We start from the raw sequence: 16511 nt of genomic DNA, 5'->3' as shown, positions 1-16511 counted from the left end.
AATCAGTAACTTAGGAGTTATCTTAGTTCAACATAATTGATAACTGTTATCTTTGCTAATTCAACTGAACTTCAATAATCCCAACCTTTTCATAGGAAATAAATGGGATTCGAGGGTCAACTAATTAGTCCTTTGACTTTCCTTTGCTTTAGCAAATGTTGACTAAGTGGAATTAAGATTCAACTTTCATTATTATTGATAAGAATAACAAAGTCTGGACTTCCAATTTCTCATACATTGCCAAAAGTTTTGCTTTACAGTATTTATTTATTTTAATTGTCATTTAAATTATTTGTCATATTTATTCCTCATTCTCAAAACCCCAATTTTACCTTTTTCATAGCCAATAATAAGAACATACCTCCCTGCAATTCCTTGAGAAGACGACCCGAGGTTTAAATACTCGGTTATCAATTTTTAAGGGGTTTGTTACTTGTGACAACCAAAACGTTTGCACGAAAGGATTTTTGTTGGTTTAGAAACTATATCTACAACGCGACTATTTTTATAAAATTCTTTACTAGCAAAAATCCTAACGTCAAGCACCCATCTTAATTGCATTCATGTAAGTAGATTGCATATCATGAATCTCTTGCCTTTGTGATTCTTTGGTCTTTTACTTTTCTCTAAGGATGAGGACATGCTATAATCTAAGTGTGGGAAGGTTGATAAATCCCATTTTTAGGGTTTACCTTGTATAGATTTTGAGGGTTTTATCAATGATCCTACGCACTTATTCAGATGAAAATGCATGATTTTGTGTTCCTTTCCCAATTTTTCCTCATGAATGAAAACATGCATCCTTTGCACTAAATTAGATATATTTTTAATCCTCCTTTAGTATCATTCGATATCGTGATCCATGTGTTAAGTGGTTTCAGAGTTTATAGGGCAAGGATGACTTGGAGGGGAGAATGGGAGCACGCATAAAAGAAAGGAGCATGGAAAATTGAGCTTTGGGACTTTCAGCAGCGGCGCGCGCGCGCACATGCTGCGTCCGTGCAGATTCGAGCTGCCCGGAGCCAAATCCAGGAGCCAAGCTATGAGCTGGCGCGTTTAGCGGCTGGACTATGATCCTCATGGACGTGCCCGTGCGCGTTACGCCTGCGCGCGGATCTCAATTACCCCGGCGGCGCGTGCGCGTACTGTGCGTGTACGCGGAGATGGTCGCACATGATTTTTTAAGAAAGCAGGTGACCAGAGCGGGGAGGCAGTTATGGACCCTGTTTTGGGGTAGAGCTTTAGCTGGAAAAGCTGAAGAAGGCCAAGGATTGAAGGGTTTAGGTGGATTCACTCATTTTTACTTTTTCTTAGATATTTTCCTAGAGTTGGTTACATTTTGGGTAGAGAGAGAACCTCCAACCTCTCTCTAGGATTTCATTCTCCATTGCAATTCTCCTTTGATTCTCTTGGTGAGATCCATTGTAATTCACTTTTACTTTGATGCAATTAGTAGATCTACTCTTTTCCTATTCTCAATTTGTGTTCTTTTAATCCTCTCACATTGGATTTGGGCTAGTGAATTGAGGTATTTTCATATCTATTTACTTGCAATTGTTCAATTGTTGATGATTGTGTGATTTAGATCTCTTGAATTCAACTCTTCATCTCAATTTCATAATGTCTCTTATGAATGCTCACCACATGTTTGATAAAATGATAACACTAGTCTGGAGTAAAATTCTTTTACTTGGCTTAAGGATTGAACTATTGGAGATACTTGAATAGTGGATGTCAATTGTTGATTGAGAATTAAGAATTGCTAATTGACTTGGAGTGCACTAAAGCTAGCATAACCTAGGGTGAAACTAGGACTTGTGACTCAAGCTAGTTACTTTCACTTGAATCTCCTCCATAATTTGGGGTCAACTAAGTGAAGCAAGATTCAATTGTTATCATAATTGAAGGAAGCTATGGTGATGGAACTTCCAATGCTCATCCTTGGCCAAGTTCTTTAATATTGTTTGTTTGTTGTTTAATCTTTGCTAGCTTGCACTCTCATACCAACTCTCAAAAATCACAAAAGACTTTGACTTCCTAAGCAATAATGAGCACTTTAATACAAGTCCAAGGGAGGACGACTCAGGATTAATACTCTCAATTATAGATTGTAGAATTGTTTGATGCGAGGTTTGAGTGTCGATTAGAATATACTCACAATTGTATTCACTACTGAATTCTAAATCGACATACAAAATCTCGTTTATCAATCACATACAGCCTGCTATAAAAGAAATCATTCACAGTTGGAGTAGATAGTAAGAAAGTATTGATCCTGAAGAACAAAGCATTTCCAAAGCCTTAACCATCTTTTTATCATTTGATTCACAACCACTGAGTAATGTTATCTTTATTTTACCTTTATGTGTTTAAACAACTATACAACTTTTCTATCCGCTTGACTACGATTTACAAGATAACCACTGTTTGATCCAAGCCGACAATCCTCGTGGGATCGACCCTAACTTACCTCAGGTATTACTTGGACGACTCAGTACACTTGCGGGTTCAATTGTGTGGAGTGTGAGAATTCGTGCACCAAGATTTTGGCACCGTTGCTAGGGATTGTTCGAGTTTGAACAAACTAACGGATTATCTTGTTGCTTAGATTAGGTATTGTTTTTAATTTTATTTGAATCTTTTATCTTCTTTTTCAAAAAAAATCAAAAAATCAAAAAATTTTCAAAAATCTTTTCTTTTTATATTAATCTTTATCTTTTGTTTGAGTCTTTTGTTCTTGTTCTTGTTAGAGTTCAAACTTTCGTGAGTTTTTTTAAAAAAATTTTCAAAAATAGTGTCTTTTGTTTGAGTCTAGTGTCAAATCTTAAGTTTGATGTCCATTGCATATTCTTTAATTACTTTGAATTTTTCAAGTTTGTTCTTGGAGTTCTTCTTAGTCTTTAAGTTATTCTTGTTTTTCTTCTTGTTTTGATCTTGAAAATTTTAAGTTTTGTGTCTTTAGGTGTTTTTCCTTTCAATTTTCGAAAATTATTACTTTTAGATCTAAAAATTTAAATTTTCGTTTCTTTTGGTTGTTTTTCTCTTTCTTCATTAATTCAAAAAATAAAAAATATTTTTCTATCTTTTTACTTTAATTTTTGAAAATATTACCAAAATTTCAAATTTTAATTTCAAAATTATTATCTTATCTTATCTTAGTTTTAAATTTCAAATTCAAATCTTTTCAAAAATAATCATATCTTTTTCAAATTACTATCTTATCTTTCCATCTTTCTTTAAAATTCAAAAATCTTATCTTATCTTATTTCAAATTCAAATTTTAAAATTCAATTTCAAAATTTAAAATTTAAAATTTCAAGTTTCAAAATCAAATCTTTTACAAAAATTAAATTTCAAATCTTATCTCTTTCAAATATTTTGTCAAATCTTTTTTAATTCTTATCTTATCTTTTCTAATTTCAAATTTTAAAATGAAATCTTTTTCAAATCTTTTCAATTTCTATATTATCTTTGCTAATTTTAAATTTTAAATTAAAATCTTTTATAATCTTTTATTTTATCTTAGTTTCAAACCTTTCTTAATTAGTTACTTGTTTTCTCTTTCTTCTTTTTCAAAACTTCCTAACTAATTCTTCTTTCTCTATCTTCTAATTTTCAAAAATATTCTCTCTCTCTCTCTCTCTCTCTCTCTCTCTCTCTCATTTTTCAAAAATCACACTTTAATTTTCAAATCTTTTTAATTAATTAAGCTTTTTTTTTGAATTTAATTAATAAATAAAAATAAAAACAAAAATATTTTCTCTTTTTACTTCTAATTTTCGAATTCTTCTTCCTTTTATTTGAATTCTTCTTCTCTTCTCTTTATCTTCTTTCTTATTTCTTCTTCACATCCCACAAGGAGTCCTCTGTTCTTGAACATAGAGCTCCCATTCTTCTTTCTTGCGTTGCTTTCTTTTCTTGCTTATGAGAAGAAATATGGATAAATAACCTCTGTTAAATCCTGATCTTGAACCTGAGAGGACTCTAAGGATGCGTTTACAACAAGCTAAAGCATAACACTCTGGAAGAAACCTCACAGGGATTTTTGAACAAGAAGCTAAAAACATGGCAGCCGAGCTTAATAATGAAGGAGATGCAAGAAAGGTTCTTGGTGAATACACCATATCGACATCAGATTTCTATGGAAGAAATATCTCCATACATGCCATTAGAGCAAACAAATTTGAGCTTAAGCCTCAATTAGTCTCTCTAATGCAACAGAATTGCAAGTTCTATGGACTTTCACTGGAAGATCCACATCAGTTTCTATCTAAATTCTTGCAAACCTGCGATATGGTTAAGACCAATGGAGTGGATCCTGAGGTCTGCAGACTTATGCTCTTTCCCTTTGTGGTTAGAGACAGAGCTAGGATATGGTTGGACTCTCAACCTGAGGAAAGCCTAGATGATGACAAGTCATCATATACCCATTTTTCAAGCTAATTTCACTTGTTTCACTAGTCTTTATGCACTTTCTTGCATCCTAAGTAAGTAATTTGGAATGAAAATGTATGACTTCTTTAAATCAAACAACCACCATTTAATTGATGCTAAATCATGAGGTTTGAGCTAAAATTAATTGATTTTTAATGATTTATAAACCTTGTGAGTTTGGAGATACTTTGATTGGTTGCTTTGATTTCTTGTAGGTGAAGAAAAGAAGAAAAGAAGAAAAACGTGGCTTAAGAAGTATGGCCAAGGAAAGAAAATGGTGTGGTGAAAGAAGGAGAAGTGTGGCGCAACATTGAAGGAGGAAGCAACACTGCTCTCCACAAGAGCACATTGCTCTCCAAGAGGGTAGCATAGTGAACCAAGCTTCCAAAAAAATTCTGCCCTGCCCTCCTCAAGAGCAATATCGGGCTCCGTGCAAGAAAAATTCAAAAGAAATTGCTCTCCTAGTGCTACCCATGGGTTTCGAACCCAAGACAAGAAGGGAAGGAAGTAGCGCTCAAATACAAGGAAAACAAGCCAAAATTGGCATGTTTTCAACCATCAAGGATCGAACACAGCACCTTGGGGAAGAAAGGAACTAGGCGCTACTTTGGTGCCAAGAAAGCCAAGGAAAAAGGGGCAGCTTATGCCCCCACCAAGTTTCGAACCAAGGACCCTTGGTTGCCTTGCTGTGCTGCCCACAAGAAGAGCAGAGCAGCGTTCCTTAGCATGGCACGGGCAGCACATTGACGCACAGCTAGGAGCTTGGGTGCGCACACAAATTGGCTCGGCCAGCAGCAAGCACGCACGCACACTACCCTGCTCTCCGCAAGGGCAGGGCAGCATCCTGATGCTACACATGCAGCACAAGCACGCACGAGGCCTCATGCTAGATTTCCCTACTCTGCTCTCCACAAGAGAAGAGCAGCCTCCTGGAGCCAAATTCTTCATGGGCTGAAAATTGGATTAAAAATCAAATTTAATTCATTTCTTCACCAAATCAAAAGCCCATTCAAATTCCAAAATCCAAGAATAGAAAGTGTATAAATAGGAGATAGTTTGATGTAATTAGGAGACCTTTCTTTTGATTTTTGAATTCTTACATTAGGAGACTTCATTTTCTTTGACAGCTTTGAACTGAGATCTGAGAGAATTGGGAAGGGGAATTGATCTCTCTTCTTCCTTGTTCTTGCTTGAGCATTTTTACTTTTCTTGTTTGAGTCTTGGGTGTGAAGAATTGAGGAATTTCTGTCTCAATCTCCATTTAAGATCTCTTGGATTTTTCCTACTTTATAAATTGAGCTAAATTTCATTTCCTCACTGCTGCAATCTTTAATTTCTTGTTAATTGCTTTGTGAACTTGGATCTGGGAAGGCAATTGAGGTCTAGACTTTGCTATCTAGTCTCTGGAGTCCTGAGATCCACTTTTCCTTTTGGTTCTTCTGATGAACCACTGCTGCAATTTGAATTTCCATTTGCTGTTTGAGATCTAGTCAATTTCAATTCATCTCTTGTTTAGTTAATTGTTGCAATTTAATTTCCCTTGCTTAAATTCTGAATTCCTAGTCCTCAAATCCCTTTTTCTATTCAAGCAATTTATATTTCTTGCACTTTAAGTTACTGCAATTTACATTTCTTGCATTTTAAGTTTCAGTCATTTAATTTCCTGTTCTTTAAGATTCAGCACCTTTACTTTCAGTTCCCTTTAATTTCTGCAATTTGTCCCTCTCCCTTTACATTTTCTGCTATTTACTTACTGCTGGATACAAAATCACTCAACCAATACTTGATTCGCTTGACTAAATCAACCACTGAACTAAAATTGCTCAATCCTTCAATCCCTGTAGGATCGACCTCACTCCCATGAGTTTTATTACTTGATGCGACCCGGTACACTTGCCGGTGAGTTTTGTGTTGGATCGTTTTCCACACATCATGTTTTTGGCGCCGTTGCCGGGGATTGAAATAGATTGACAATGATTAAGTAAGGTGGTGGTCTAGATTAAGCACTTTTTCTTTGTTTTTCTTTTTTTTATAAGCACATTAACTGTTTGACACATTGTGTCACCTAACCCTCTAACCACATTCTAGCACTAGAATGTTCATGTTTCATTTGCTTTGTTTGTGATTTTTGCAAGTCATGGAGGCTGAGGTGCGTGAAGAGGGAGTGAGCAACAATACCCAGCCTGCAAGAAGGGTGTTGGCTTCTTACACTATCCCCAATGCAAGAAACTGCGGGAGTAGCATAATCACTCCCAACGTTCATGCAAATAATTTTGAGTTGAAGCCTCAACTTATCACTCTGGTGTAGAACAATTGCTCCTATGGAGGAAGTCCACTTGAAGATCCAAACCAACACTTATCCATCTTCCTCAGGATTTGTGAAACTGTCAAAACAAGTGGTGTGCAGCCAGACATCTACAAGCTACTGCTGTTTCCATTCTCTCTGAAGGATAAGGCTACTCAATGGCTAGAGACATTTCCCAAAGAAAGCATCAATAATTGGGAAGACTTAGTGAGCAAATTCCTAGCCAAGTTCTATCTTCCCCAAAGGATTATCAGACTTAAAACAGAGGTCCAAACATTCACTCAGATGGATGGAGAGTCATTGTATGATGCATGGGAAAGATACAAGGCTTTACTCAGGAAGTGTCCACCAGAAATGTTCAAAGAATGGGATAAACTTGAAAACTTCTATGAATGATTGACTCTGAAAGCTCAGGAAGCACTAGATCATTCAGTAGGAGGTTCTTTGCAATTAATCAAGACAGTAGAGGAAGCCCAAAACCTCATAGACATGGTGGCAAATAATCAATACTTCTATGGTCATCAAAGGCAACGCCAACTAGCCCCGAGAAAGGATGTGCTGGAACTTGAAGGTGTTGATGTTCTCTTCGCACAAAACAAACAGATGCATCAACAGCTTCAGCAACAAATAGAAATGATGGCCAAGAAAATTGATGGACTCCAAGGTGCTGCAGTAAACACACAACGCCAATCTCAAACCTCACATGGGTGGAATCAATTTGAAGAAAGTTTTGGGACATTCAATTATGAGCAACAAAGCTCTGAGCAGGTGCAATGCATGAATAACACTTCAAGTTCATTACAACACAATTTTCATGGTGATGCACACATGACACCCTGGAAAACTCATTCTAATTCAACGTGGGGTGAGCACCAGAACCAAGGACAAAGTGACTTCAACTATAGCAGCATTAGCAACACAAACAACCAAAACCATTCATCCAATAATACTAACCAAAAATTCAAAAACCCACAAAAGACATACCACCAATCCCATAACAACTCACAAAACCACCAGAATAACTTTTCTACATCCACATCCCACCCTCAAAGTACCCACACAATTAATTCAAACAACTTCCAGCAACAACCATTTTATTTCACACAACCACAACCAAATCCAGACTCTCAAAGAATCTCAAGTCTAGAGAAAATGATGGAGAAACTCATGAAAAATCAAGAGATGGAAAGACAAGATCAGGAATCTGCAAGGAAAGATCAGGCCCTGGTATTCAAAAACCAAGAGGCCTCAATCAGAAACCTTGAGAGACACATGGGGCAAATGGCTAAGCAAATTTTAGAAATGGGTGAGAAGAGAGCAAATACCTTCCCTAATGTCATTGAAGAACACCCAAAGGACAAAGGAGAAGCCACAAAATGGGAGGAGTGCAAAGCAATTATAGTGGAAAGTGAAGAGACTAGGGAGAAGGAAGCCATCAATCAAGAAGAACACAACAGAGAAGTTCCACAAGAAGAAATAAAGGACAAAAGTGAAAAGGATCAGACAACTAAGAAGGCACAAATCTCAAAGGGAGACAAGAACATCCTTGAATCACAACTACAAGAGAAGAGGGAAGAAGTGAATCCTTGTGTCCCCAAACTTCGATACCCTCAGAGGTTCAAAAAAGAAAACGAGTATAAGCAATACTCGAAATTCCTGGACATATTTAAGACTATCAGCATCAATATTCCTTTCTTGGAAGCACTTGAACAGATGCCATTATATGCCAAATTTATGAAAGAAGTACTCACAAAAAAAGATCCCTAAAGGAAGGACAGATTGTTGAGATGACAAAGGAATGTAGTGCTATCCTCCAAAGAGAGTTGCCAGAAAAGAAAGATGATCCTGGGAGTTTTTACATACCTTGCACCATAGGAAACATAACAATTGAGAAGTCATTCTGTGACCTTGGTGCAAGCATAAACTTGATGCCTTTGTCTCTAATGAGGAAACTTCAAATTTTTGAGCTGAAATCCACACGAATAGTTCTCCAAATGGCTGACAAATCCATTAAGCAAGCACTGGGAGTTGTGGAGAATGTGTTGGTAAAAGTGGGAAAATTCTTTCTCCCTGCTGACTTTGTTATCTCAGATATAGAAGAGGACCCTAACACTCCCATCATGTTGGGGAGGCCTTTCCTAGCTATGGGCAGAGCATTGATAGATGCTGAAAAAGGGGAATTGTTGCTAAGAGTGCATGATGAGCACCTAGCATTCCATGTTTTTAAAACCATGCATGAGCCTACCCAAGAAGAAGATTGTATAAAGGATAAGGCCAGAGATCAAAGCCTGAAGGAGGCAGTCAATGAGTTAACTCCAAGACTTCTAAATCCATGCTTGAAAGCAGTAGAGATGGTGCAACAAACCAAAGAAATCAAGGAGGAACTAGATCCAAAGCCCCCAGATGAGAAATTTAACATCCCCGATAAAGAACCACCAAGGCAGGGAATATCTTTTGAGAAAGAAAAAAAGAAGAGGCCAAGAGGGTGGAGAAACAAGAAGATCCCCACTGAAGCCTTCTCACCAGGGGATAAAGTGATGTTAAACACCCAACCAATGAAGGTGTCTCCACAAGTGTCTGAATACTACACTGTGAACCAGGTCCTTTCACTTGAACACCTAGAGATCATCAAAGAGGAGACCGGAAGAAAGTTCACAGTAAGAGGTGAAAAGTTGAGGCACTATGATTTTCAGCCTCCATGATCAAAGAATGGAGGATGTCAAGCTAATGACAATAAAGAAGCGCTTGTTGGGAGGCAACCCAACCGGAGGTAGTTTTCTTTTCATAGCATTTTCAATAAAAATGTTGAATAATTGGTATGCATTGCAAGGAGCTAAGTTTGGTGTTGCACACCAAAATAATTTAAGGGAGAATGAAAGATTCTAAGTTTGGTGTTCCACCAAAATCTCATTTAAAAACATTCTCACTTCCTGCATAATGCTAGCTCCAAGCAATCAGACAGATTATTCAACTACTTAACTGCTTTCTAGTTTTAATTCCATAACCTTTAGCAAGGACATAAGGTTTCACATATGGTTAATTTGTTGCATCAGAGGCTGTGGCAAACAATTAAGTTTGGTGTTCCCACACCAAAATAAATCCAAAAGACACACTCACTTTATGCATACTAACCATTCATCTAAGGGCTTGAGAAGCAAGCAACTTTTGAGAATTATGCAGGAAATTAGTCAACCATTGAAGATATTGTGCATCTTAACTCAAAAGGGATACAACATGAGGAAGAATGAAAAGCTGCAACCCAAAAGGTTGTATCTACACTTAATCCTTGTTGTTGTGAAATGTTTTAATTTAGGAACCCTTATATATCTTGCTAAAGTGTTTATCTAGTTGCAAGTAAAGTTGTTTGATTAAGTGTGTTGATCTGCATAATGCTTGTCATTCATCACTTAGCTTTAGATTTTGTTTTGTTTCCCATATGCTTAAATAAAAGAGAAATGTTTGAATTAGAAAGTAAATATCCAATGTTGCATAAGTTAGAATGGAAGTTAATGGTGGTATATGTGTTTGATTAAATGCATAACTCATGAAATAATTGCTGCATAATGTCATTTTCATTGAAGTGTGAGCTAGCTTGCTGTCATAAAGGTTCCTATCAGTAAAAAAAAATCCCTTGAGAACAAAATAAAACAGAAAGAAAAGGAAGTGGAAAAAGCCAATGTGGCAAGAAAAACAAAGAATAAAGGCTGGACACCAATAGCTTGGACCCTAGGACACATGCCTGTGGTGTTCTTGTACTAGGATATGCTTGGACAAGTAAATTCTGAGGGGTATTTCAAAACCCGGTCACTTAGATCAACTGATTTGGGATGGCCAATTGAAAGTCCGCAATAAAGAGCAACCTAGATACAGAACATTTAGTTATCCAAAGAGATGCTGGGCATCAATGATCCTAGGAGGAAATAGTGAGCCATGTGTCTGTGGTGGAAAGATGTTGAGTAAAAATAAAGCCAAAGGCTACTGCAACATTTGACACCAAGCCTTCAAAGAAGAATAAGCTTGTTAAGTAGAAAAGGAAAAGAAAAGTTAGCAAGGGAGCAAGTAAAAAGTAGACCTTATAACAGCAAGCTTAGTAAGCCTTTGAGGAAAAGTGTATATTATGTAACAGCAAACAATAACTGAGTTATCATTGCATGCATAAAAACTCCATTAATCAAGTTTTGCTATATGCCTAATAAGGATATGTTTGCTCTTCTTGTTCATTTCATTTTCTCTTAGTGATAATGCTTGCTTGGGGACAAGCAAGATTTAAGTTTGGTGTTGTGATGACAAGTCATCATATACCCATTTTTCAAGCTAATTTCACTTGTTTCACTAGTCTTTATGCACTTTCTTGCATCCTAAGTAAGTAATTTGGAATGGAAATGCATGACTTCTTTAAATCAAACAACCACCATTCAATTGATGCTAAATCATGAGGTTTGAGCTAAAATTAATTGATTTTTAATGATTTATATACCTTATGAGTTTGGAGATACTTTGATTGGTTGCTTTGATTTCTTGTAGGTGAAGAAAAGAAGAAAAGAAGAAAAACGTGGCTTAAGAAGTGTGGCCAAGGAAAGAAAATGGTGTGGTGAAAGAAGGAGAAGTGTGGCACAACATTGAAGGCGGAAGCAACACTGCTCTCCACAAGAGCACACTGCTCTCCAAGAGGGCAGCATAGTGAACCAAGCTTCCAAAGAAATTCTGCCCTGCCCTCCTCAAGAGCAATATCGGGCTCCGTGCAAGAAAAATTCAAAGGAAATTGCTCTCCTAGTGCTACCCATGGGTTTTGAACCCAAGACAAGAAGGGAAGGAAGTAGCGCTCAAATACAAGGAAAACAAGCCAAAATTGGCGTGTTTTCAACCTTCAAGGATCGAACACAGCACCTTGGGGAAGCAAGGAACTAGGCGCTACTTTGGTGCCAAGAAAGCCAAGGAAAAAGGGGCAGCGTATGCCCCCACCAAGTTTCGAACCATGGACCCTTGGTTGCCTTGCTGCGCTGCCCACAAGAAGAGCAGAGCAGCGTTCCTTAGCATGGCACGGGCAGCACATTGACGCACAGCTAGGAGCTTGGGTGCGCACACAAATTGGCTCGGCCAGCAGCAAGCACGCACGCACACTGCTCTGCTCTCCGCAAGGGCAGGGCAGCATCCTGATGCTACACACGCAGCACAAGCACGCACAAGGCCTCATGCTAGATTTCCCTGCTCTGCTCTCCACAAGAGAAGAGCAGCCTCCTGGAGCCAAATTCTTCATGGGCTAAAAATTGGATTAAAAATCCAATTTAATTCATTTCTTCACCAAATCAAAAGCCCATTCAAATTCCAAAATCCAAGAATAGAATGTGTATAAATAGGAGATAGTTTGATGTAATTAGGAGACCTTTCTTTTGATTTTTGAATTCTTACATTAGGAGACTTCATTTTCTTTGAGAGTTTTGAACTGAGATCTGAGAGAATTGGGAAGGGGAATTGATCTCTCTTCTTCCTTGTTCTTGCTTGAGCATTTTTACTTTTCTTGTTTGAGTCTTGGGTGTGAAGAATTGAGGAATTTCTGTCTCAATCTCCATTTAAGATCTCTTGGATTTTTCCTACTTTATAAATTGAGCTAAATTTCATTTCCTCACTGCTGTAATCTTTAATTTCTTGTTAATTGCTTTGTGAACTTGGATCTGGGAAGGCAATTGAGGTCTAGACTTTGCTATCTAGTCTCTGGAGTCTTGAGATCCACTTTTCCTTTTGGTTCTTCTGATGAACCACTGCTGCAATTTGAATTTCCATTTGCTGTTTGAGATCTAGTCAATTTCAATTCATCTCTTGTTTAGTTAATTGTTGCAATTTAATTTCCTTGCTTAAATTCTGAATTTCCAATCCTCAAATCCCTTTTTCTATTCAAGCAATTTATATTTCTTGCACTTTAAGTTACTGCAATTTACATTTCTTGCATTTTAAGTTTCATTCATTTAATTTCTTGTTCTTTAAGATTCAGCACCTTTACTTTCAGTTCCCTTTAATTTCTGCAATTTATCCCTCTCCCTTTACATTTTCTGCTATTTACTTACTCTTGGATACAAAATCACTCAACCAATACTTGATTCGCTTGACTAAATCAACCACTGAACTAAAATTGCCCAATCCTTCAATCCCTGTGGGATCGACCTCACTCCCGTGAGTTTTATTACTTGATGCGACCCGGTACACTTGCCGGTGAGTTTTGTGTTGGATCATTTTCCACACATCACTAGACTCTTGGGAAAAATTGGTCAATGATTTCTTGGCCAAGTTCTTTCAACCTCAAAAGATGAGCAAAATTAGAGTGGAAGTTCAAACCTTTAGACAAAAAGAATGTGAATCCCTCAATGAAGCTAGGGAAAGGTACAAGAAACTGATAAGGAGATGTCCTTTTAACATGCTCTTAGAAAGGTGTATCTTAGGCATCTTCTATGATGGTCTCTCTGAGATGTCTAAAATATCATTTGATAGCTTTGCAGGTGGATCATTCCACTTGAAAAAATGCCTGTAGAAGTAAAAGAACTCTTTGAGTTGGTTGTAAACAACCAATTCATGTACATTTCTGAGAGAAACCCTGTGAATAATGGGGTAGCTCAGAAGAAAAGAGTTCTTGAAGTAGACACTTTGAATGCCATATTAGCTCAGAACAAGATCTTGACCCAATAGGTCAATATGATCTCTCAGCATTTGACTAGAGTGCAAGCTGCAACTGGCAGCACTCAAGAAGCTTCCTCTGAAGGAGAATCTTATGATCCTGACCAACCCATGATGGAGGAGATGAATTACATGGGAGAATCCTAGAAAAACACCTACAACTCTTCATGGAGGAATCATCCTAACTTTTCATGGAAGGATCAACAGAAGTCTCAGCAAGGCTTCAATAATAATCAAGGTGGAAAAACCTAGAATAGGTTCAATAATAGGCCACCATTCCCATCTTCTCAGAAACATATGGAGACTCCCAGGCAGAGCCTTTCTGACTTAGTCACTATAGTCTCCAACCTCTCTAAGACCACTCATAATTTCATAGCTGAAACGAAGTCCTCCATTAGAAATTTGGAGGTATAAGTCGGTCAACTAAGCAAGAGAATCCCTAAAACACCTCCTAACACTCTTCCTAGTAACACTGAAGTAAACCCAAGAGAAGAGTGCAAGGCCTTCTCTACTGAAGCCGAGGCCGAATCTAAAGGGAGTAATCTGGTGTTGAACGCCAATGATGAGATCCCTAATGGGTGTTCAATGCCCAATGCTACACCTTTAATGGCATTGAACGCCAATAAGGAAGACCTTACTGGGCGTTCAATGCCTAAATTGGCAGAAAAATGATGCACAAAAACTTGTCTCTCAACAAATTTCCCTTCGGCAAGTATACCGAATTGTCGTCAAGTAAAAACTCACAATAGAGTGCGGTCGAATTCCACAGGGATTGATTGGTCAAGCAACTTTAGTTGGAAGAGTGTGTTAGTTAAGCTAAACAGTGTGGTCACTGATTATACCACATGTATTTCCAAATCAAAATGTTAGGAGGATTACATGTCACTATATCCGCCCAAACCCCAATTTGGTCCAACATGAGAAAGCATTTCTAGCATGATCTCCTCATCCCTTTTTCCAAGGCTTAGAGGAGATCTAATTATGGAGAGTTTCTTTTCCAAGACAACTAACCAATTAGATTAAGATCGAAAGCCTTCTAGTAAATCAAGAGAAAATAAAGGAGAAGAAGAATGAAAACTATAATTGATCCATCAAATTACAACAGAGCTCCCTAACCCAATGAAAGGGGTTTAGTTGTTCATAGCTCTGAAAATGGAAATGAAAAAGGGTAGAACAGAATACATGCAGAAAGTAAATATTCAGAGTGTAGTTCTCCAAAAGTGCAAAAGCTCCTCTATAGTTTAAAACTACTCCTATATATACTACTCTTCTTGATCTTCTAGTGAGTTCTCTAAGTCTTGGATATGGGTCTTTGATCTTGAGTTGAAGCAGTTACAATCTTCAGTGGGCTCAGCTTTGTTTGCAGAAAAAGTGTGAGTTAGGCATGGGCGTTAGTTAGGATGTTAGTGGCGTTAACGTTAAGTGAGGATGTGGGTTCGAGAACGTTAGTGACAATCACCTTTTCCACTAACGTTCCAACCCAAAATGATCAACGTTAACTTCAACGTTATTGGCACTATCGTGACCACTAACGTTGCCTCTTGGTCCTTCGCAAACGTTATGGGGAATCACCTTTTCCAATAACGTTACCTTGTGCCCCCTTTCCCTACGTTAGAGTTCATGTTAGTATAACTAACGTGACTCTTAACGTGGGCATGCCTAAGCTTCCAGAGCGTTAGTGACACTTATCTTTGTCACTAACGCTCCAAGCGCCTCTCTCTCCCACGTTAGAGTTGGCGTTAATTAGATTAACATGGCCACTAACGTGGTAGTGATTGCCATCTCCAACGTTAGTGACAAAGTTGAGTGTCACTAATGTGGCTTATCATGCTTAGCTCCACGTTATCTCTCTTGTTAGTTTTCTTAACGTGACCACTAACGTGGGCACTCTTGGGTTGGTCCAACGTTAGTGACAAAGGTGAGTGTCACTAACGTTGGTGATTGTTTCTTCATCCCACGTTAGAGTTCACGTTAATTGGATTAACGTGACTCTTAACGTGGCTTCATTGTGCCTTTGTGGAACGTTTGTGGCAACCACTTTTACCACTAACGTTGGAGCTCCTCTTCCTCCTCTACATTAGCTACCACATTAATATAGTTAACATGGCAACTAACGTGGGCTATGATGGCTTCGAAGGCGTTATTGGCGATCACTTTCTCAATTAATACTACAGGCTTGTCCCATTCCACGTTAGTGGTCACATTAATCAGATTAACGTGGTTGCTAACGTGGTTCCTTCTTGCTTCCTTTGTCCTGAAATCAAACAATTAAGGTGCATCAAAGCTCTGTTCCAAATCATGAGATTATGCATCATCAATTTTATCATACAATTCCTGTTTAATCCTCATGAAATTATGTAAAGTTCACAATAATTTCTTGAATCATGGTGTAAGTATATTTTCATCCAAAACTTGCCTATTTACTAAGAAAATTCATGAAACTATCCTAAAATAGTAAAGAAAAGGTCAGTGAAACTGGCCAAGATGCCCTGGCATCACAACACCAAACTTAAAGCTTGCTTGTCCCTAAGCAAATACTGAAATATGGGAAAGAAAAGAATGATAGAACAAGATAAACAAGTAATCATTATAGAAGTCAAATTCCTGGTTTATGGAGTTTCATGCATAGCAACTTATGTTCATTCCTTTACTGGTTTTCAGGCCTTTATTATGCCCTTGAACACTCACTTGATTGCATCCTTTGAGACTTCCTAATTGTTGATCATTCCTTCTTTTCCAAGTTTTATTGCATTCTTCTTAGGCTAAGTGCTCTGTAAGAGGGCGACTCTTTATGATAAGCTTTCAGCCAACACACCCGAACCAGTTGGTTCAAGGTGCTAGGTGTTAAGACACCCCTAAGGACCTACTCCCTCAAGTCTCTTTCCCCCATACATACACACCATAGGCACATGGTTTGTTATTTTTATTTCTTGAGACCTTGGTGTCTAGCACCTCTTTGGGTTACTAAATGCTCTGTAGCAAAGGTTACTCTTGATAGTGGACTTTCAGCTGATAATCCCGGATTAGTTAACCCAAGTTACCAAGTGATAAGGCACCCCTAAGAGCTTATTCATCCAAGCATATCCCTTGCACATGAATACCACAG

Source organism: Arachis hypogaea, chromosome 4, assembly GCF_003086295.3.
Source record: "Arachis hypogaea cultivar Tifrunner chromosome 4, arahy.Tifrunner.gnm2.J5K5, whole genome shotgun sequence".
NCBI lineage: Eukaryota > Viridiplantae > Streptophyta > Magnoliopsida > Fabales > Fabaceae > Arachis > Arachis hypogaea.
Note: the sequence above shows the minus strand (reverse complement) of the source record.